The sequence below is a fragment of the Salmo salar genome, chromosome 14 (assembly GCF_965601325.2).
Source record: "Salmo salar chromosome 14, fSalSal1, whole genome shotgun sequence".
Lineage (NCBI taxonomy): Eukaryota > Metazoa > Chordata > Actinopteri > Salmoniformes > Salmonidae > Salmo > Salmo salar.
In genome coordinates this window covers 81605530-81628793 of record NC_138304.1, presented here as the reverse complement: position 1 = coordinate 81628793, position 23264 = coordinate 81605530, and the positions used below count along the sequence as shown (strand labels likewise).

The 23264-nt window shown below is 45.0% G+C and overlaps 1 protein-coding gene and 1 non-coding gene across 2 annotated transcripts in view; one reads left to right on the top strand and one right to left on the bottom strand.

The window, feature by feature from the left end:
• The window catches only part of LOC106570282 (ubiquitin-conjugating enzyme E2 E2), a 50728-nt gene that overhangs the window by 14924 nt on the left and 12540 nt on the right, over positions 1 to 23264 (bottom strand). The window lies entirely within an intron of this gene.
• Positions 2666 to 2741, top strand: trnaa-ugc (transfer RNA alanine (anticodon UGC)). The gene has a single exon. It is a non-coding gene; the product is annotated as a tRNA-Ala (tRNA).

Genomic DNA, 23264 nt, shown 5'->3' with positions numbered 1-23264 from the left:
TCAAAGTTTCTAAAACTGTTTGAATGGTGTCTGTGAGTATAACAGAACTCAAATGGCAGGTCAAAACCTGAGAGATTCCTTTACAGGAAGTGGCCTGTCTGACCATTTCTTGAACTTCTTTGCCATCTTTTACAAAGGATCTCTGCTCTAACGTGACACTTCCTACGTCTTCCATGGGCGCTCAGAGCCCGGGAATAACCTGAATGTCGTCATCCCAGCCCCAGGCTGAAACACATTATCGCCTTTCTCAAGTGGCCGATCAAGGGACTGTGGGTTTAGGCGCGTGCCCTGGCCGCCCCCGTTTTTGTGATTTTTCCTCTGTTTGCCGAAAAGGACATTCCCGGTCGGAATATTATCGCTTTTTTACGAGATAAATTGCATAAAAATTGATTTTAAACAGCGGTTGACATGCTTCGAAGTACGGTAATGGAATATTTAGAATTTTTTTGTCACGAATTGCGCCATGCGCACGACCCTGATTTACCATTTCGGATAGTGTCTGGGACGCACGAACAAAACGCCGCTATTCGGATATAACGATGGATTATTTTGGACCAAACCAACATTTGTTATTGAAGTAGCAGTCCTGGGAGTGCATTCTGATGAAGACAACAAAAGGTAATCAAACTTTTATAATAGTAAATCTGATATTGGTGAGTGCTAAACTTGCCGGGTGTCTAAATAGCTAGCCCGTGATGGATGGGCTATGTACTTAGAATATTGCAAAATGTGCTTTCACCAAAAAGCTATTTTAAAATCAGACATATCGAGTGCATAGAGGAGTTCTGTATCTATAATTCTTAAAATAATTGTTATGCTTTTTGTGAACGTTTATCGTGAGTAATTTAGTAAATTGTTAGCAAATTCCCCGGAAGTTTGCGGGGGGTATGCTAGTTCTGAACGTCACATGCTAATGTAAAAAGCAGTTTTTGATATAAATATTAACTTGATTGAACAAAACATGCATGTATTGTATAACATAATGTCCTAGGTGTGTCATCTGATGAAGATCATCAAAGGTTAGTGCTGCATTTAGCTGTCTTCTGGGTTTTTGTGACATTATATGCTAGCTTGAAAAATGGGTGTCTGATTATTTCTGGCTTGGTGCTCTGCTGACATAATCTAATGTTTTGCTTTCGCTGTAAAGCCTTTTTGAAATCGGACAGTGTGGTTAGATAAAGGAGAGTCTTGTCTTTAAAATGCTGTGAAATAGTCATATGTTTGAAAAATTGAAGTTTTTGTATTTTTGAGGAATTTGTAATTCGCGCCACGCCTATCATTGGATATTGGAGCAGGTGTTCCGCTAGCGGAACGTCTAGATGTAAGAGGTTAAAATGGTGTAAAATAGTCATATGTTTGAGAAATTTAAGTAATAGCATTTCTAAGGTATTTGAATAACGCGCCACGGGATTCAACTGGCTGTTGAGTAGGTGGGACGATTTCGTCCCGCCGACCCTAGAGAGGTTAACAACTGTTTTGAGTGTTGTGCCCTTCAGACACTATCAGAAGGCAGAAACCGCCTACGTTCATACATACTCCTCCTGTCTGGGCCCCACCTGGCTATCTGAGGTTCTGAGAATACCACTGGTTTTCTGAGAACACCAGGCTGCCGCAGGCCTGATGAAGACTGCCACCTGTCAGAAGGTGCTTGAACTCGTTCACCTTGTTATGACTCTATACTTGTGATGAAAGGTCAAGTTTCGGTCAAACCCACTTCTGAGCTTTTAATTGCTGACAAGATGGTTGCTGCTGTCAGGGAGAGGTTAGATTTATTCAAATGTTGTTGCCAGGGAAACTCACGCAAAGAGGACTGGGAGAGGCTATATGAGTTACAGGATGTCTTAGACATTTTGCAGAACTTGAGGAGAGCTATCATATACTGTTATACTGTACTCTGTACCAACTTCTGCATACAATTGTATTACTAAAGGATCATTTTAATACTTAAACCAAGAGTCTGTGTTTCCTTTCCATTACTAATGTATGTTGGGTCATTATCCTGTTGAAAAACAAATGACAGTCCCACTAAGCGCAAACCAGATGGGATGGAGTATCGCTGCAGAATGCTATGGTAGCCATGCTGGTTAACTGTGCCTTGAATTCTAAATAAATCACAGACAGTGCCACCAGCAAAGGACCCCCACACCATCACACCTCCTCCTCCATGCTTCACGGTGGGAACTACACATGCGGAGTTCATCCGTTCACCTGCTCTGCGTCTCGCAAAGACACAGCGGTTGGAACCAAAAATCTCAAATTTGGACTCATCAGACAAAAGGACAGATTTCCACCGGTCTAATGTCCATTGCTCGTGTTTCTTGGCCCAAACAAGTGTCTTCTTCTTATTGGTGTCCTTTAGTAGTGGTTTCTTTGCAGCAATTTGACCATGAAGGCCTGATTCACGCACTCTCCTCTGAACAGTTGATGTTGAGATATGTCTGTTACTGGAACTCTGTGAAGCATTTATATGGGCTCCAGTCTGAGGTGCAGTCAACTCTAATGAACTTATCCTCTGCAGCAGAGGTAACTGGGTCTTTCTTTCCTGTGGCGGTCCTCATGAGAGCCAGCTTCATCATAGCACTTGATGGTTTTTGCGACTGCTCTTGAAGAAACTTTCAAAGTTCTTGAAATTTTCCGCAATGACTGACCTTCATGTCTTAGACACGGTCCCGTGTGGCTCAGTTGGTAGAGCATGGTGTTTGCAACGCCAGGGTTGTGGGTTCGATTCCCACGGGGGACCAGTACGGAGGAAAAAAAATGAATGAAATGTATGCACTCCCTACTGTAAGTCGCTCTGGATAAGAGCGTCTGCTAAATTACTAAAATGTAAAAATGTTAAAGTAATGATGGACTGTCGTTTCTCTTCGCTTATTTCAGATGTTCTTTCCATAATATGGACTTGGTCATTTCCCCTTTCATGGAGTGACTCATTATATTTTTATTTTTTATTTATTTTATTTCACCTTTATTTAACCAGGTAGGCAAGTTGAGAACAAGTTCTCATTTACAATTGAGACCTGGCCAAGATAAAGCAAAGCAGTTCGACAACATACAAAAACACAGAGTTACACATGGAGTAAAACAACATACAATTAATGATGCAGTAGAAAAAAAAAAAAAAAATAAGACTATATACAATGTGAGCAAATGATGTGAGATAAGGGAGGTAAAGGCACAAAAGGCCATGGTGACAAAGTAAATAAAGTATAGCAAGTAAAACACTGGAATGGTAGATTTGTAGTTTGAAGAAAGTTCAAAGTTAAAATATAAATAATATGGTGCAAAGGAGCAAAAATAAATAAAATAAATAAATACAGTAGGGGAAGAGGTAGTAGTTTGGGCTAAATTATAGATGGGCTATGTACAGGTGCAGTGATCTGGGAGCTGCTCTGATAGCTGGTTCTTAAAGCTAGTGAGGGAGATAAGTGTTTCCAGTTTCAGAGATTTTTGTAGTTCGTTCCAGTCATTGGCAGCAGAGAACTGGAAGGAGAGACGACCAAAGGAGGAGTTGGCTTTAGGGGTGACCAGAGAGATATACCTGCTGGAGCGCGTGCTACAGGTGGGTGCTGCTATGGTGACCAGTGAGCGGAGATAAGGGGGAACTTTACCTAGCAGGGTCTTGTAGATGACCTGGAGCCAATGTGTTTGGCGACGATTATGAAGCGAAGGCCAGCCAACGAGAGCGTACAGGTCGCAGTGGTGGGTAGTATATGGGGCTTTGGTGACAAAACGGATGGCACTGTGATAGACTGCATCCAGCTTGTTGAGTAGGGTATTGGAAGCTATTTTGTAAATGACATCGCCGAAGTCGAGGATTGGTAGGATGGTCAGTTTTACGAGGGTATGTTTGGCAGCATGAGTGAAGGATGCTTTGTTGCGAAATAGGAAGCCAATTCTAGATTTAACTTTGGATTGGAGATGATTGATGTGAGTCTGGAAGGAGAGTTTACAGTCTAACCAGACACCTAGGTATTTGTAGTTGTCCACAAATTCTAAGTTAGAACCGTCCAGAGAAGTGATGCTGGACAGGCGGGCAGGTGCAGGCAGCGATCGGTTGAAGAGCATGCATTTAGTTTTACTTGTGTTTAGGAGCAGTTGGAGACCACGGAAGGAGAGTTGAAAGGCATTGAAGCTCATCTGGAGGGTTGTTAACACAGTGTCCAAAGAAGGGCCAGAAGTATACAGAATGGTGTCGTCTGCATAGAGGTGGATCAGAGATTCACCAGCAGCAAGAGCAACATCATTGATGTATACAGAGAAAAGAGTTGGCCCAAGAATTGAACCCTGTGGTACCCCCATAGAGACTGCCAGAGGTCCGGACAGTAGGCCCTCCGATTTGACACACTGAACTCTGTCAGAGAAGTAGTTGGTGAACCAGGCGACGCAATCGTTTGAGAAACCAAGGCTACTGAGTCTGCCGATGAGAATGTGGTGATTGACAGAGTCAAAAGCTTTGGCCAGGTCAATGAATACGGCAGCACAGTATTGTTTCTTATCGATGGTGGTTACGATGTCGTTTAGGACCTTGAGCGTGGCTGAGGTGCACCCATGACCAGCTCTGAAACCAGATTGCATAGCGGAGAGGGTGCGGTGGGATTCGAAATGGTCGGTAATCTGTTTGTTGACTTGGCTTTCGAAGACCTTAGAAAGGCAGGGTAGGATGGATATAGGTCTGTAGCAATTTGGGTCAAGAGTGTCACCTCCTTTGAAGAGGGGGATGACAGCAGCTGCTTTCCAATCTATGGGAATCTCAGACGACACGAAAGAGAGGTTGAACAGGCTAGTAATAGGGGTTGCAATAATTTCGGCAGATAATTTTAGAAAGAAAGGGTCCAGATTGTCAAGCCCAGCTGATTTGTAGGGGTCCAGATTTTGCAGCTCTTTCAGAACAACAGCTGAATGGATTTGGGAGAAGGAGAAATGGGGGAGGCTTGGGCGAGTAGCTGTGGGGGGTGCAGTGCTGTTGAATGCAGTAGGGGTAGTTAGGTGGAAAGCATGGCCAGCCGTAGAAAAATGCTTATTGAAATTCTCAATTATAGTGGGCTTATCGGTGGTGACAGAGTTTCCTATCCTCAGTGCAGTGGGCAGTTGGGAGGAGGTGTTCTTATTCTCCATGGACTTTACAATGTCCCAGAACCTTTTAGAGTTTGAGTTGCAGGAAGCAAATTTCTGTTTGAAAAAGCTAGCCTTGGCGTTTCTAACTGCCTGTGTGTATTGGTTTCTAACTTCCCTGAAAAGTGAAAAGTTGCATATCGCGGGGGCAGTTCGATGCTAATGCAGAACGCCACAGGATATTTTTGTGTTGGTTAAGGGCAGTCAGGTCTGGGGAGAACCAAGGGCTATATCTGTTCCTGGTTCTAAATTTCTTGAAAGGGGCATGCTTATTTAAGATGGTGAGGAAGGCATTTAAAAAAAATAACCAGGCATCCTCTACTGACGGGATGAGGTCAATATCCTTCCAGGATACCAGGGCCAGGTCGATTAGAAAGGCCTGCTCGTTGAAATGTTTCAGGGAGCGTTTGACAGTGATGAGTGGAGGTCGTTTGACCGCTGACCCATTACGGGTGCAGGCAATGAGGCAGTGATCGCTGAGATCTTGGTTGAAAACAGCAGAGGTGTATTTAGAGGGCACGTTGGTTAGGATGATATCTATGAGGGTGCCAGTGTTTGCGGCTTTGGGGTTATACCTGGTGGGTTCATTAATAATTTGTGTGAGATTGAGGGCATCAAGCTTGGATTGTAGGATGGCTGGGGTGTTAAGCATGTCCCAGTTTAGGTCACCTAGTAGCACGAGCTCTGAAGATAGATGGGGGGCAATCAGTTCACATATGGTGTCCAGAGCATAGCTAGGGGCCGAGGGGGGTCTATAGCAGGCGGCAACGGTGAGAGACTTGTTTTTGGAGAGGTGGATTTTTAAAAGTAGAAGTTTAAATTGTTTGGGTACAGACCTGGATAGCAGGACAGAACTCTGCAGGCTATCTCTGCAGTAGATTGCAACACCGCCCCCTTTGGTCGTTCTATCTTGTCTGAAAACGTTGTAGTTAGGGATGAAGATTTCAGAGTTATTGGTGGACTTACTAAGCCAAGATTCAGACACAGCTAGGACATCCGGGTTGGCAGAGTGTGCTAAAGCAGTGAATAAAACAAACTTAGGGAGGAGGCTTCTAATGTTAACATGCATGAAACCAAGGTTATTACGGTTACAGAAGTCATCAAAAGAGAGCGCCTGGGGAGTAGGAGTGGAGCCAGGCACTGCAGGGCCTGGATTCACCTCTACATCCCCAGAGGAGCAGAGAAGAATAAGTATGAGTGTACGGCTAAAAGCTATAAGAATTGGTCGTCTGTGACGTCCAGAATAGAGAGAAAAGGAGCAGGTTTCTGGGGGCGATAAAATAGCTTCAAGGTATAATGTACAGACAAAGGTATGGTGGGATGTGAGTACAGAGGAGGTAAACCTAGGCATTTAGTGATTATGAGAGAGATATTGTCTCTAGAAACATCATTGAAACCAGAAGATGTCATAGCATGTGTGGGTGGAGGAACTGAGAGGTTGGATAAGGTATAATGAGCAGGGCTAGAGGCTCTACAGTGAAATAAGCCAATAAACACTAACCAGAACAGCAATGGACATTGCATATTGACATTAAGGAGAGGCATGCTTAGCCGAGTGATCAAAGGGTCCAGTGAGATTCAGACAGCTAGCCGGGCCATAGGTAGCAAGCTGGTGGAAGATGGAGGGAGGTCTGTTTTTAGCCACCTCTTGCGTTTCCATCTGTGGGTTAATGGGGTTCCGTGTGGAAGGGGGGACCTGTCCAAGTTGGCAAAATAGTTAGTTATAGTGGCCCAAGAAAATTGTCCGATAGACCTATTCAGATCGCAGCCGATAAGACAGCTAACGATTAGCCGGCCGCAGATGGGCGATCAAGTTACATCGCGACGGAGGGGCCAGTTGTATAACTCCCTCGGGCAGATAACGTCGGTGGTCCAGTCGTGAAGACCCGATGGGGCTCCGCATCGGCAGTAAAAAGGGTCAGGATAGGTGATTGTAGCCCAGGAGACACTTCAGCTGGCTAGCTCAGGAAAAGCCCACGAGTGGCTGACGGAACTCTTCAGCTGGCTAGCTCCGTAATAATGTGTGTTAATTCCGTGACCGACGTTGCCAATAGTCACTCAGGTAGCAGCTAGTTAGCTGCAAGATCCAGGTGTAAATGTCCAGAGCCTGCGGTAGAAATCGGGGAAAGGAGAGAGAATAGGTCCGGTATGCTCTGGTCTGAGTCGCGCTGTACAAAAACTGGCGATAGCTTTTCGAGCTAATGGATAGCTGAGGACAGCTAACCGTGGCTAGCTGAACTCCAACGTTAGCCAGTGAAAAAGGCTAACCTCTGGCTAGCTTCTGTTGTGGAATTCAGATGAGGTAAATAATACTTTCTTTTTTAAATTGGTGAGGCGGGTTGCAGGAGAGTGCTTTGAGGTTGAGTTTTTAGAAGAAAAAATGTAAAAAGATAAGTGAAGAAAAATATGTAAATATATATATACACGGGACACGACAAGAGGAGGGTAGAGGACGTCTGAACTGCTACGCCATCTTGGATGAGAAAAAGTGTAAGTGAATATAAGTGAAGTGTTGTATGTTTTCAGGCCCAAGGGTACTGCATGGATGTCAACAAATCACTAGGGAACAACAACTCACTAAGGAACATATCCTGAGTGCTTACCCTGCATAACTCCATACTAGAGATCTAGGGGGGAGGAGAGAGGGAGAGAGGGGGAGAGGGGGAGAGAGAGAGGGAGAGAGGATGACACACCAGCAGACAGACAGACAGACACACAGACACACAGACAGACAGACAGACAGACAGACAGACAGACAGACAGACAGACAGACAGACAGACAGACAGACAGACAGACAGACAGACAGACAGACAGACAGACAGACAGACAGACAGACAGACAGACAGACAGACAGACAGACAGACAAATGGGAGTACAGTAGTATTACCATGTATTTATACTCCACCATGTAAAGCTAATCCCTCCCATTCCAGATTATTGGCTAACTGGATTATACCTGCCTGTGGATAGATGATACTGCACCAGCTAGCTACCGCAGCACAAAGACACATTGCCAAACCCATCCATGCACATCAGTACCCATTCTCCTCTCCTCTACCCCCCCACCCACCCCCACACTCTCCTCTCCTCTACCCCCCCACCCACCCCCACACTCTCATCTCCTCTCCTCTACCCCCCCACCCCCACACTCTCATCTCCTCTTCTCTCACCTTGTTTCACTAACACACTGATTAATGGATATTAACCTTAATACTAACCGTGACCTGATCAGTTGTGATTCAACCACAATCATCCCTGTGGTCGCCATATGACCTTTGACCTGGTTTATCCTATTAAACGTCAATTCAGATTGGAATCCCATTACTCAGATTCCATGTTTCTACACTGATCTCTGTGATGTCAATCATCATCAAAGAGAGAACCACCAATGTGATTATTATTGACTGGTCAACGTGAACTGATTACATTATTGTGCTCATAAATGCCTTGACAATGCTTCAGTTACAGCAGGTCTAGGGGGCTCCTGAGGACTATAAGTAACCAGTCACCAGCACACGCACACACAGACATACACACACACAGGATCGTTATAGTGAACAATCAGCAACACAGTCATTGAGTCTCATTGAGGTCTCGTGGAATACTCCACTGTTAAAGGCTCAGAAAGAGGGAAAAATACCAAAATCCCTCAGACAGAAAAGCTCTTTTCAGTGTTTTGTTCCTTCCAGCGAAAAGGCCTGTGTCCGCTTGGTACTGGTCTTTGTGTGTCCTCGTTTGGCCAGCTAAATGCTCACAATGCACACTTTCATCAGGAGCAACATCCAGGCTGGGAGGAGGGAGAAAGAAAGATCCGATGCCCTCTGACCTTTCAATGAGCGGTAAACCAATTGTGTCCCCATTGTCTTCGGCCCCATCGCCTAGCAACCCATCCCTGGAGTATGTGTGTGACAGTGTGTGTTCCATGACTGGAATAAATACTGAATTGCTAATAGTCACGCATCAATGGTTTGTAATTTGGTTCATAACTTCCACTTATATGACATCCATCAATTTAATTATTATGAACAGATCAAGTGGAAATCAAGTGACAACTTTATTAGGTACATATTGCTGATAGTATCAGCCAGACAGCAAGTAATGCATTAGGCCTACATGCCACCCACTCTTACTCAACTTACCCCCATATAATGCATTAGGCCTACATGCCACCCACGCTTACTCAACTTACCCCCATATAATGCATTAGGCCTACATGCCACCCACGCTTACTCAACTTACCCCCATATAATGCATTAGGCCTACATGCCACCCACGCTTACTCAACTTACCCCCATATAATGCATTAGGCCTACATGCCACCCACGCTTACTCAACTTACCCCCATATAATGCATTAGGCCTACATGCCACCCACGCTTACCCCCATATAATGCATTAGGCCTACATGCCACCCACGCTTACTCAACTTACCCCCATATAATGCATTAGGCCTACATGCCACCCACGCTTACTCAACTTACCCCCATATAATGCATTAGGCCTACATGCCACCCACGCTTACTCAACTTACCCCCATATAATGCATTAGGCCTACATGCCACCCACGCTTACTCAACTTACCCCCATATAATGCATTAGGCCTACATGCCACCCACGCTTACTCAACTTACCCCCATATAATGCATTAGGCCTACATGCCACCCCCGCTTACTCAACTTACCCCCATATAATGCATCAGGCCTACATGCCACCCACGCTTACCCCCTTATAATGCATTAGGCCTACATGCCACCCACTCTTACTCAACTTACCCCTATATAATGCATTAGGCCTACATGCCACCCACGCTTACCCCCATATAATGCATTAGGCCTACATGCCACCCACGCTTACCCCCATATAATGCATCAGGCCTACATGCCACCCACGCTTACTCAACTTACCCCCATATAAAGAGAATATTATCAACTTCAATCATCAGAAGGGGATGACATCAACTATTTTGGTTTGTGAATTATTTGCTATGACAAGATCTAGACATTTAAAGGTAATTTCCCATTGAGCAGACATATACAGGGTTTACAAAAATGTGGTCTATGCAAACATGGGAACATTGTATTTTGTCCGCTATGCACCTTTTAAAGGCAATCAGGTTGAATCTAGCCCCTAATCAGGATTTCAGCTATCTCTCACAGTGCAGTCACAAGCTTCATAACCATCAACCTTCTTATTCTTCTCCTGCTCCTTCCCTGAATGACATGGAAAGAAAGTCTCTCCATTTCTGTCTCTGTCGTCTGTGTTGTGTTTACAAACATGCAGCAACAACTCCCTAGCTACAGTAACCTATTACCACTCTCCGAATACTTCACTGCTCTGTAAATAAATGGACAAGACACAACGGTCTCAGTCCAGTCCAGGTTAATACCCTGCTTCCCAAGCTTCCCCAGTGATCACTTGAATGATGATAACCTCTCATGTTGCCATTACTGCACCTTACAGGTAATTCATTAACATGACTTGTGTAGGTGTTAAAACACTAACAGTGAGCAATAAAACAGAGTGCAGAGAGAGGAGAGGACAGCGGGAGTCAGAGGAAGACGGAGAGAGAGAGAGAAGAAAGAGAGGTGAGCAGGAGATTATGTCAACACACACACGCACTCACGCAGTCTGAGAGGAAGAGAGATCAATTGGAGCAGAACTGTGTGTCTGACCTCCAATTTAACTATAGAGCGTGAGGATCAGTTAGAGGCTGAGAGGGGCAGACAGGGTGGACCAGGGTCACTAGGGTTTAGAGCTGAGCGAACGCGTGGAGACAGACACATTGATCTGAGGAGTACATCAAATCAAACAGCCTGTGAATGTAGAGTACAGTATTATAAACTATTTCTGTTGGGTCCACAACTACCATTGTTCTGTAAGGAGACTGCCAGGAGACTCAATAGCAATCCATATCTTTTTCAATTTCACACACACACACTTCCAAAAACAGCCATTGTAAAAACTACATAGAAGTGTTCCTAGGCAGCATCACATCAGTGAGAGCAAAGCCAGCCTTGTGAGCCCGTGGCCAGAGTCATGATTCCTGCTAACTTCTGTTCCTGTTTTCATCCCAAATCAGACCCGTCCTGGTGGTATCTGTCGTGGCTTTTATCTTAACGTCTTTTATCTTCTTCAAAAACTGAGAGCGAAAGATTGAATCTTCTTTGAGGGAGAGACTAGAGCCTTATCTCTCAGAGAGATAAAGAGGAGGGTAGCAGTCAGTCAGCATTCCAGTCAAGCAACAATACATCAAGTAACTCTGCAGTTTACACCAGTGGAGGCTGGTGGGAGGAGCTATAGGAGGACGGGCTCATTGTAATTAGAGGTCGACCGATTATGATTTTTCATAATTAGAGGACCTGAGCTGACAAGGTAAAAATCTGTCGTTCTGCCCCTGAACAAGGCAGCTAACCCACTGTTCCTAGGCCGTCATTGAAAATAAGAATGTGTTCTTAACTGACTTGCCTAGTTAAATGAAGGTGTAAAAAAAATAAAAAATAAAAAAACATTGGCCAAATCGGTGTCCAAAAATACCGATTTCCGATTGTTATGAAAACTTGAAATCGGCCCTAATTAATCGGCCATTCCGATTAATTGGTCGACCTCTAATTGTAATGGCTGGAATGGAATAAATGGAACATTATCAAACACATCACATATATGGAAACCAGGTTTAACTACGCTCCATTTGTTCCATTCCAGCAATTACAATGAACCCGTCCTCCTATAGCTCCCCCCACAAGCCTCCACTGGTTTACACCTTCTGTGTACTTAGAAGAAACCTTTCCTCACCTCTAAAAACTGCTATCCCTTGCAGTCCAGTCAGCAGGCAAAGCACTTTGGGGAGAGGGAGGTAACATTAAATTTAGGGAAGCAGTGAAATCTCTGTGTTAAATTTTATGCTACAAGCAATGAATGGCTTTAACTGAAACACTCAAGGAGTGATACAGCCAGGCAAAACAAAATAAATAGAAGTGCATGAAACAACGCAATAATGTGCAAGAACTGGCCCTCTGGTTGTTCACAGATCCCAAGGAGAAGGACTGGGAGAAAGGGTGGTGCACACACAGCAATGTGTGTGTGTGTGTGTGTGTGTGTGTGTGTGTGTGTGTGTGTGTGTGTGTGTGTGTGTGTGTGTGTGTGTATGAGGGGCGAGAGATGGCAGCATAAGACCTGCCGACTCAGCGGCTGTGAGAATTTCCAGAGGAGCTTGTTACCTCTCACTAACTAGTCAACAAGGACTTAGCTTCTGATTACTGTCCCTTTCTAGACAAATAAATAAACAAATACATAATAAACTTAGCTTTTGATTAGGTTTCCCTAGTGACTGAAAAATAGGGTAGGTTTTGAGATTCGCACAAAAAGTAGACTCCAATATCTTCCTTTAACAAAGACAGTTCATGTATTTTTTGTTGCTGCAGCAGGATATATTATTTTCACATAGATGTTTTGGACAAAGCCGCCTTCTGTGTGTTCATGAATCAGTTTCCACAGGCAAAACCTCGCAACTGTAAAAAAATACATGTTTTTAAACGACCTTTGGCCTTGAGGATATCCTCTTGGTCTAATGGCTTGGCATACGAGAAGTCTGTGGCAAGAATCCCACCAGTTACACTTGTTATGGTATAAATAAACCATCCCTCTCTTGCCTATAGTGATCATGGCTGTATTGATTACACTGCACTGAGAGCATTGATTTCACAACAGTGCTATTGAGATACCTGCCTGCAAACGACACACAGTCTCTGTCCTGTGACGCCTGACCATCCGCTCTTCGACACCCTTTCTTTCTCAAAACTGTACCAGATTGAGTTTGAAGACCTTCTTTCTCTCTCTCTCATCTAGATTGAGTTGTTCTGTATTCTTGCCATTCCACTTATTTGAGCTATTCCAGGGCTTGATGATTAGTTGACCAGTTGAATTAGGTATGCTGGCACTGAAATAGATTAAATATGTGAAATGGCTGCTGGTCCCTGAGGAGACGGGGTTGGGAGACCCTGAACACAGAGATTCCCCACGTTTCCTCTGTTTTCCCTCTCAGTGGCAGCTGTGAAAGGGCAGGAGGAGAGCCACCTGAAATGAAAATCAAAGCCCTGGCAGGAAGCTGATATCCTGTCTTTGTGAGGGGAGCAAGGCCATGGGCATGTGTGTGTCTACACTGGACTCCGTGCCAGAACTGTAATAGAATCCTACCCTTGCCAGTGTTTGCATTGGAAGCCATTTGTCCGGGTGACAACATTTCACTGTTTACAGTTAATACACACGAGCAGCAGATACAACCTGAGCCTCTCAGTGACTGGAGGACCCAGGCCACAGACATTTGACAATATATGTGCTTGTACATGCTTATAATGCATAATGCTTAAAAACAATTTACACCTGTCAGCTTTAAGTAGTGTTACCACTTTTATTAACAAAGCCTCGGAGCGGAGGAGACGGAGAGGAGGAAAGAAGGAAAGGAGGAAAGAAGGTGAGGTGGAAAGAAGGACAGGAGGAAAGAAGGAGTGGAGGAAGGAAGGAGAGGAGGAAGGAAGGAAGGAAAGAAGAAAGGGGAAGAGGAAGGAGAGGAGGAAAGAAGGAGAGGTGGAAAGAAGTAGAGGTGGAAAGGAGATTAGGAAAGAAGATGAGGAAAGAAGAGAAGGAAGGAAGGAAGGAAGGAAGGAAGGAAGGAAGGAAGGGGATGAGGAAGGAGAGGAGGAAGAAAGAATCAGAGGTTGAAAGAAGGAAAGGAGGAAGGAAGGAGTGGAGCACTTTGAAAAAGAGTAACCCACCACTGATTTACACTGCTCTTAAAACAGCATTACACCTGTCCCCCCTCCCCTCCTCCTCCTCCTCCTCCTCCTCCTCCTCCTCCTGAAACAGCCCAGAGACAAAAAAGGAGAGATAGGCCCACTAAGGGTTACTGAGGTTTAAAGGGGAAGTGTAGCAGCATAAAGGGCACATTAAGAATTCAACAGCCCGGGTATTGAATCCTGTCACAGCCACGTCAGCTGGAAAGCTAAACCTAGGCAGGCAGACAATGAAACAGCCATTTACAGTGTGGAGGAGGACAGTCTCATGAGAATGAGACCTGAGACTAGAGAGGATCCTAGCATTTTACACCCTGGTGTGTGTGTGTCCTGGTAGGAATGTCTCCCATAGGTTGAATACAGCTGCAGCTGGTGGAAAAGTGACCTCTGTCCGGAGTCCAGACACTCAGCAATGCAGAACTACAGCGCCTTGAAACATTGCTCTCCATTCAAATGAGTGTCTTTCTTCATGTTAGAGGGCAAAGCAGCTCGAGAGGCTGGAGCAGCCAGTAGTATCTGGGAGGAAGAGATCAGATACTGTAGCGCAATAAGAACATCATCATCATTCCCACTGATTCTCTGGCATTATGTCTGCTGACTGGAGCACATTACAGGGTGATCTGGAGAATGCTGTTTAGTTTATTTCTACAGTACGACTGAGTAACACTGAAGTCTATTCATACAGTACGAATGAGCAACACTGTGAAGTCTATTTCTACAGTACGACTGGGTAACACTGTGAAGTCTATTCATACAGTACGAATGAGCAACACTGTGAAGTCTATTTCTACAGTACGACTGGGTAACGCTGTGAAGTCTATTTCTACAGTATGACTGGGTAACGCTGTGAAGTCTATTTCTACAGTATGACTGGGTAACACTGTGAAGTCTATTTCTACAGTATGACTGGGTAACACTGTGAAGTCTATTTCTACAGTATGACTGGGTAACGCTGTGAAGTCTATTTCTACAGTATGACTGGGTAACGCTGTGAAGTCTATTTCTACAGTATGACTGGGTAACACTGTGAAGTCTATTTCTACAGTATGACTGGGTAACACTGTGAAGTCTATTTCTACAGTATGACTGGGTAACACTGTGAAGTCTATTTCTACAGTATGACTGGGTAACACTGTGAAGTCTATTTCTACAGTATGACTGGGTAACACTGTAAAGTCTATTTCTACAGTATGACTGGGTAACACTGTGAAGTCTATTTCTACAGTATGACTGGGTAACACTGTGAAGTCTATTTCTACAGTATGACTGGGTAACACTGTGAAGTCTATTTCTACAGTATGACTGGGTAACACTGTGAAGTCTATTTCTACAGTATGACTGGGTAACACTGTGAAGTCTATTTCTACAGTATGACTGGGTAACACTGTGAAGTCTATTTCTACAGTATGACTGGGTAACACTGTGAAGTCTATTTCTACAGTATGACTGGGTAACACTGTGAAGTCTATTTCTACAGTATGACTGGGTAACACTGTGAAGTCTATTTCTACAGTATGACTGGGTAACGCTGTGAAGTCTATTTCTACAGTATGACTGGGTAACACTGTGAAGTCTATTTCTACAGTATGACTGGGTAACACTGTGAAGTCTATTTCTACAGTATGACTGGGTAACACTGTGAAGTCTATTTCTACAGTATGACTGAGTACCACTGTGAAGTCTATTTCTACAGTATGACTGGGTAACGCTGTGAAGTCTATTTCTACAGTATGACTGGGTAACGCTGTGAAGTCTATTTCTACAGTATGACTGGGTAACACTGTGAAGTCTATTTCTACAGTATGACTGGGTAACACTGTGAAGTCTATTTCTACAGTATGACTGGGTAACGACTTCCACCGAAGTCGGCTCCTCTCCTTGTTCGGGCGGGAGTTCGGCGGTCGACGTCACCGGCTTTCTAGCCATCGCCTCTCCATTTTTCATGTATCCATTTGTTTTGTCTTGTTCCCTGCACACCTGGTTTTCATTCCCCAATCAATCTACATGTATTGATTCCTCTGTTCTCCATCATGTCTTTGTGAAAGACTGTTTGTTACGTGTTTATTGTTGACGCGCCAGACTGGTTTGTTTTCCCCCTGGTATTTCACAAAGATGTTTATTGTTAAACATAATTCTTGTGACTGTTTTGCGCGTTTTGCACTTTTGCCTCAATAAAGTGTGCGCCTGTTCACAAATCTCTGCTCTCCTGCACCTGACTTCTCTACCAGTACGCACACACCTGAAAGACTGAGTAACACTGTGAAGTCTATTTCTACAGTACAACTAAGTAGCACTGTGAAGTCTGTTTCTACTGTCACGCCTGCTCCCTCTCTGGCCCTCTCTGGCCCTCTCTGGCCCTCTCTGGCCCTCTCTGGCGCCAGGCTGCCCTTCATTATGCACACCTGTCACTATCATTATGCGCAGCAGCGCTTATTGGACTCACCTGGACTCCTTCCCTTTGTTGATTGCCCCGTCTATAACTGTCTGCTCCCCCATTTGTTCCCTGTGTCAGCATTAATGTCGTTATGTGTTCTTGTCCAGACGCTGTCCTGTCCTTTTCCATGTCCGTTGCTATTAAATGTTCACTCCCTGTACCTGCTTCTCGTCTCTACCAGTGGCGATCCTTACATCTACACTACGACTGAGTAACACTGTGAAGTCTATTTCTACACTACGACTGAGTAACACTGTGAAGTCTATTTCTACACTACGACTGAGTAGCACTGTGAAGTCTATTTCTACACTACGACTGAGTAGCACTGTGAAGTCTATTTCTACACTACGACTGAGTAACGCTGTGAAGTCTATTTCTACACTACGACTGAGTACCACTGTGAAGTCTATTTCTACAGTATGACTGAGTAACACTGTGAAGTCTATTTCTACAGTATGACTGAGTAACACTGTGAAGTCTATTTCTACAGTATGACTGAGTAACACTGAAGTCTATTTCTACACTACGACTGAGTACCACTGTGAAGTCTATTTCTACAGTATGACTGAGTAACGCTGTGAAGTCTATTTCTACAGTATGACTGAGTAACACTGAAGTCTATTTCTACAGTATGACTGAGTAACACTGTGAAGTCTATTTCTACAGTACGACTGAGTACCACTGTGAAATCTATTTCTACAGTACGGCTGAGTACCACTGTGAAGTCTATTTCTACAGTATGACTGAGTACCACTGTGAAGTCTATTTCTACAGTATGACTGAGTAACACTGTGAAGTCTATTTCTACAGTATGACTGAGTACCACTGTGAAGTCTATTTCTACAGTATGACTGAGTACCACTGTGAAGTCTGTCTACAGTATGACTGAGTACCACTGTGAAGTCTGTCTACAGTATGACTGAGTAACGCTGTGAGGTTTATTATTATGCAGCAGTTGTATTTGTATTTATTATGTCAATGGGAACATTAAGGCCGTTATATACAACATGACATTACCTTTCAAAACACTTTTCAGAACACATTAAGTGTGTTCCCTCAGGCCACTACTCTACTACCACATATCTACGATACAAAATCCATGTGTACGTGTGTGTAGTGTGTGTCATATCATGTGTATGTGTGTATGTGCCTGTGTGTGTGTGTGTGTGTGTGTCTCGTCACAGTCCCCGCTGTTCCATAAGGTGTATTGTTATCTGTTTCTTCAATCTAATTTTACTGCTTGCATCAGTTACCTGATGTGGAATAGAGATCCATGTAGTCATGGCTCTATGTAGTACTGTGTGCCTCCATAGTCTGTTCTGGACTCTGGGATCGTGAAGAAACCTCTGGTGGCATGTCTTGTGGGGTATACAGGTATACATGAATACAAGTAGCCTGGGTGCATTCAGAACCTCTGAGCACTATTGCTGAAACCACATGTCAGTTTTGACCTCAATCCACTAAGAAAACAGACCTGACCATTTTATCACCATCATTTTATCACATCGACTCGGTACTGGTACTCCCTGTAGATAGCCATGTTATTTTTACTCATTATTCAGTCTTTTATTTATTCCTCGTGTCACTATTTATTTATTTTTATCTTTCTCTGCATTGTTTGAAAGGACCCGTAACTAAGCGTTTCACTGTTAGTCTACACCTGTTGTTTATGAAGCATGTGACAGGTACAGTTTTATATATTTGATCCATCCGTACCCTGCCTTCCCTCCAGCTTGCTCTGCCCTCCTGGAGCCATGTATCATGTCAATAACATTATCAGGTATGTACACAGTACAGGGACGTTGCTGGCATTGCTCGGGCGGGAGGCAGCACGCCTCTGTCCATCTCCCCTCACAACTGGTTAGTTGAGTACTGCTGTAACAACAACAGAGGCAGATATAGAGAGAGATGCCCAGCCAGGACAGCCTTAGTCCTCTTGCTGTGTGTTTGTCGCTGTGTTGAGATATTGGCTGTTAAAGCCAGTGGGGAAGCCAGATAGTTGACAACTGAAATGGCTCTACACATTTACTGACAGTTGTGGCTGCTTTGCGTGATGTATTATTGTCTCTAACTTCTTTGTCCTTTGTGCTGCTGTCTGTGCCCAATAATGTTTGTAGCTTGTTTTGTGCTGCTACCATGTTGTGCTGCTGCCATGTTGTATTGCTACCATAGGTCTCTCTTTATGTAGTGTCGTGGTGTCTCTCTTGTCATGACATCAAAACTATGAAATAACACACATGTAGTAACCAAAAAAGTGTTAAACAAATCAAAATAGATTTTAGATTCTTCAAAGTAGCCACCCTTTGCCTTGATGACAGCTTTGCACACCAAGGAGCTCTCCAAACAGGTCAGGGACAAAGTTGTGGAGAAGTACAGATCAGGGTTGGGTTATTAACCTGTTGGGGGTAGGGGGCAGTATTGACACGGCCGGATAAAAAACGTACCCGATTTCATCTGGTTACTACTCCTGCCCAGTAACTAGAATATGCATATAATTATTGGCTTTGGATAGAAAACACCCTAAAGTTTCTAAAACTGTTTGAATGGTGTCTGTGAGTATAACAGAACTCATATGGCAGGCAAAAACCTGAGAAGATTCCTTACAGGAAGTGCCCTCTCTGACAAGATCTTGTTCTTCTTGTCTCTGTTTATTGAAGACTGAGGATCTTTGCTGTAACGTGACACTTCCTACGGCTCCCATAGGCTCTCAGAGCCCGGGAAAAAGCTGAATGATATCGAGGCAGCCCCAGGCTGAAACACATTTGCGCGTTTGTCACGTCCTGACCAGCAGATGGAGCTGGTGTAGTAGTTTGGGGGTCAGGACGTGGCAGTCTGGTGTGTGTCTTGTGACTCCTGATCAGGAACAGCTGGGAATCGTTGTTCCTGATTGGGAGTCACATATGTAGGAGTTGTTTGTCACTGGGGTTTGTGGGTAATTGTTTCTTGTTTAGTGTGTTTGCACCTGACAGGACTGTTGGCTGTCAGTTTCCTTGTTTTGTTTGTTATAGTGTTCTTTCTAATTAAATTGAAAGATGAATACTAACTCCGCTGCATTTTGGTCCATTCCTGAAGACAGCCCTTACAGAATTACCCACCAAACAAGGACCAAGCAGCGGAAGAGGAAGGAGCAGCGACAGGAGAGAAAAAGGGAGGAATGGACATGGGAGGACGTCCTGGAGGGCAAGGGAGTCTACACCTGGGAAGAGATCCTGGCCGGAAGGGATCGCCTCCCATGGGAACAGGTGGAGGCACTCAGGAGAGTGGAGGCAGCTGGACAGAGGAACCATCGGGAACGTTACGCTGGAACACGGTTGGCTAGGAAACCCGAGAGGCAGCCCCCAAAATTTTTTTGGGGGGGGCACACGGGTAGCTTGGCCAGGCCAGGGAAGAGCCGTAAGCCAGCTACCCGTGACTACAGGGAGGTGCATAGGAGGTGGAGGGCGCCATGTTACGCTGTGGTATGCACCATCTCGCCGATACGGACGCACAGCCCAGTTCGCCCAGTACCAGCGCCCCGCAGGTGCCAGGGCAAGGGGAGCATCGAGCCGGAAGGGGTGATGCCAACCCTACAATCAAGACCGCCAGCGTGCCATTTCGGTCCGGTGTTTCCCGCCAGACGCACTAGCATGGAGGTGCGTGTCTCCGGGCTGGCACGTCCTATACCAGCCCTGCGCATCAGGAGTCTAGTGTGTCAACCCAGCCTCGCCAGTCAACAGTCATCAGAGCTGCCCGCCAGTCAACAGTCGTCATCAGAGCTGCCCGCCAGTCAACAGTCGTCATCAGAGCTGCCCGCCAGTCAACAGTCGTCGTCAGAGCTGCCCGCCAGTCAACAGTCGTCAGAGCTGCCCGCCAGTCAACAGTCGTCAGAGCTGCCCGCCAGTCAACAGTCGTCAGAGCTGCCCGCCAGTCAACAGTCGTCAGAGCTGCCCGCCAGTCAACAGTCGCCAGAGAGGTCAGACTGCCCTGAACTGCCGGAGCGGCCAGACTGCCCTGAACTGCCGGAGCGGCCAGACTGCCCTGAACTGCCGGAGCGGCCAGACTGCCCTGAACTGCCGGAGCGGCCAGACTGCCCTGAACTGCCGGAGCTGCCAGACTGCCCTGAACTGCCGGAGCTGCCAGACTGCCCAGACTGTCCCGAGCTGCCAGACTGCCCAGACTGTCCCGAGCTGCCAGACTGCCCAGACTGTCCCGAGCTGCCAGACTGCCCAGACTGTCCCGAGCTGCCAGACTGTCCCGAGCTGCCAGACTGTCCCGAGCTGCCAGACTGTCCCGAGCTGCCAGACTGCCCAGACTGTCCCGAGCTGCCAGACTGCCCAGACTGCCCCGAGCTGCCAGACTGCCCCGAGCTGCCAGACTGCCCAGACTGCCTGGAACGGCCAGAGCCTGAGCCGCCTCCAGGATAGGTGGGTTGGGGAGGGAGGGTGTAGCACAGTGCCGTCGTTGACGGCAGCCACCCTCCCTTCCCTCCCTTATTGTTTAGGGTTACTGTTTTAGGGTTTTGTTGGGGATTTTGTTTGTTGGTGGTTTTTTGTTGTTGTGGTTAGGTGCATTCCGGGGTCTGCACCTTGAGGGGGGGTACTGTCACGTCCTGACCAGCAGATGGAGCTGGTGTAGTAGTTTGGGGGTCAGGACGTGGCAGTCTGGTGTGTGTCTTGTGACTCCTGATCAGGAACAGCTGGGAATCGTTGTTCCTGATTGGGAGTCACATATGTAGGAGTTGTTTGTCACTGGGGTTTGTGGGTAATTGTTTCTTGTTTAGTGTGTTTGCACCTGACAGGACTGTTGGCTGTCAGTTTCCTTGTTTTGTTTGTTATAGTGTTCTTTCTAATTAAATTGAAAGATGAATACTAACTCCGTTGCATTTTGGTCCATTCCTGAAGACAGCCCTTACAGCGTTTGGCAAATGGCCGATCAGAGGACAATGGGCTTAGGCGCGTGCACGAGTCGACCCCATGCTTTATTTTCTTTTTACCTAAACGCAGATTCCCGGTTGGAATATTATCGCTTTTTTACGAGAAAAATGGCATAAAAATTGATTTTAAACAGCGGTTGACATGCTTCGAAGTACGGTAATGGAATATTTAGAATTTTTTGGTCACGAAATGCGTCGTGCTTGTCACCCTTCTTTACCCTTTCGGATAGTGTCTTGAACGCACAAACAAAACGCCGCTGTTTGGATATAACTATGGTTTATTTGGGACCAAACCAACATTTGTTATTGAAGTAGAAGTCCTGGGAGTGCATTCTGACGAAGAACACCAAAGGTAATAACATTTTTCTTATAGTAAATCTGACTTTGGTGAGTGCTAAACTTGCTGGGTGTCTAAATAGCTAGCCCTGTGATGCCGGGCTATCTACTTAGAATATTGCAAAATGTGCTTTCACCGAAAAGCTATTTTAAAATCGGACATATCGAGTGCATAGAGGAGTTCTGTATCTATAATTCTTAAAATAATTGTTATGCTTTTTGTGAACGTTTATCGTGAGTAATTTAGTAAATTTTTTTGTAAATTCACCGGAAGTTTGCGGGGGGTATGCTAGTTCTGAACGTCACATGCTAATGTAAAAAGCTGGTTTTTGATATAAATATGAACTTGATTGAACAAAACATGCATGTATTGTATAACATAATGTCCTATGTGTGTCATCTGATGAAGATCATCAAAGGTTAGTGCTGCATTTAGCTGTCTTCTGGGTTTTTGTGACATTATATGCTAGCTTGAAAAATGGGTGTCTGATTATTTCTGGCTGGGTACTCTGCTGACATAATCTAATGTTTTGCTTTCGTTGTAAAGTCTTTTTGAAATCGGACAGTGTGGTTAGATTAACGAGAGTCTTGTCTTTAAAATTGTGTAAAATAGTCATATGTTTGAGAAATTGAAGTAATAGCATTTCTAAGGTATTTGAATAACGCGCCACAGGATTCCACTGGCTGTTACGTAGGTGGGACGATTTCGTCCCGCTGACCCTAAAGAGGTAAAAAAATATCTGAATCTTTGAACATCCTACAGAGCACCATTAAATCCATCATAAAAAAATTGAAAGAATATGGCATCGCAACAAACCTGCCAAGAGAGGGCCCCCCACCAAAACTCACAGACCAGGCAAGGAGGGCATTAATCAGAGAGGCAACAAAGAGACCAAAGATAACCCTGAAGGAGCTTCAAAGCTCCACAGCGGAGATTGGAGTATCTGTCCATAGGACCACTTTAAGCCATCTGGCGCAAACCCAACACCTCTCATCACCATGAGAACACCATCCCCACAGTGAAGCATGATGGTGGCAGCATCATGCTGTGGGGATGTTTTTCCATCGTCAGGGACTGGGACACGGGTCAGAATTGAAGGAATGATGGATGGCGCTAAATACAGGGAACTTCTTGAGGGAAACCTGTTTCAGTCTTCCAGAGTTTTGAGACTGGGACAGAGGTTCACCTACCAGCAGGACAATGACCCTAAGCATACTGCCAAAGCAACACTTGAGTGGTTTAAGGGGAAACATTTTTAAATGTCTTGGAATGGCCTTGTCAAAGCCCAGATCTCAATCCAATTGAGAATCTGTGGTATGACTTAAAGATTGCTGTCCACCAGCGGAACCCATCCAACTTGAAGGAGCTGGAGCAGTTTTGCCTTGAGGAATGGGCAAAAATCCCAGTGGCTAGATGTACCAAGCTTATTGAGACATACACAAAGAGACTTGCAGCTGTAATTGCTGCAAAAGGTGGCTCTACAAAGTATTTACTTTGGGGGGGGGGGGGTAAATAGTTATGCACGCTCAAGTTATCTGTTTTTTGTCTTATTTCTTGTTTGTTTCACAACAACAAAAATATTTTGCATCTTCAAAGTGGGAGGCATATTGTGTAAATCAAATGATACAAACCCCCCAAAAAATCCATTTTAATTCCAGGTTGAAAGGCAACAAAATAGGA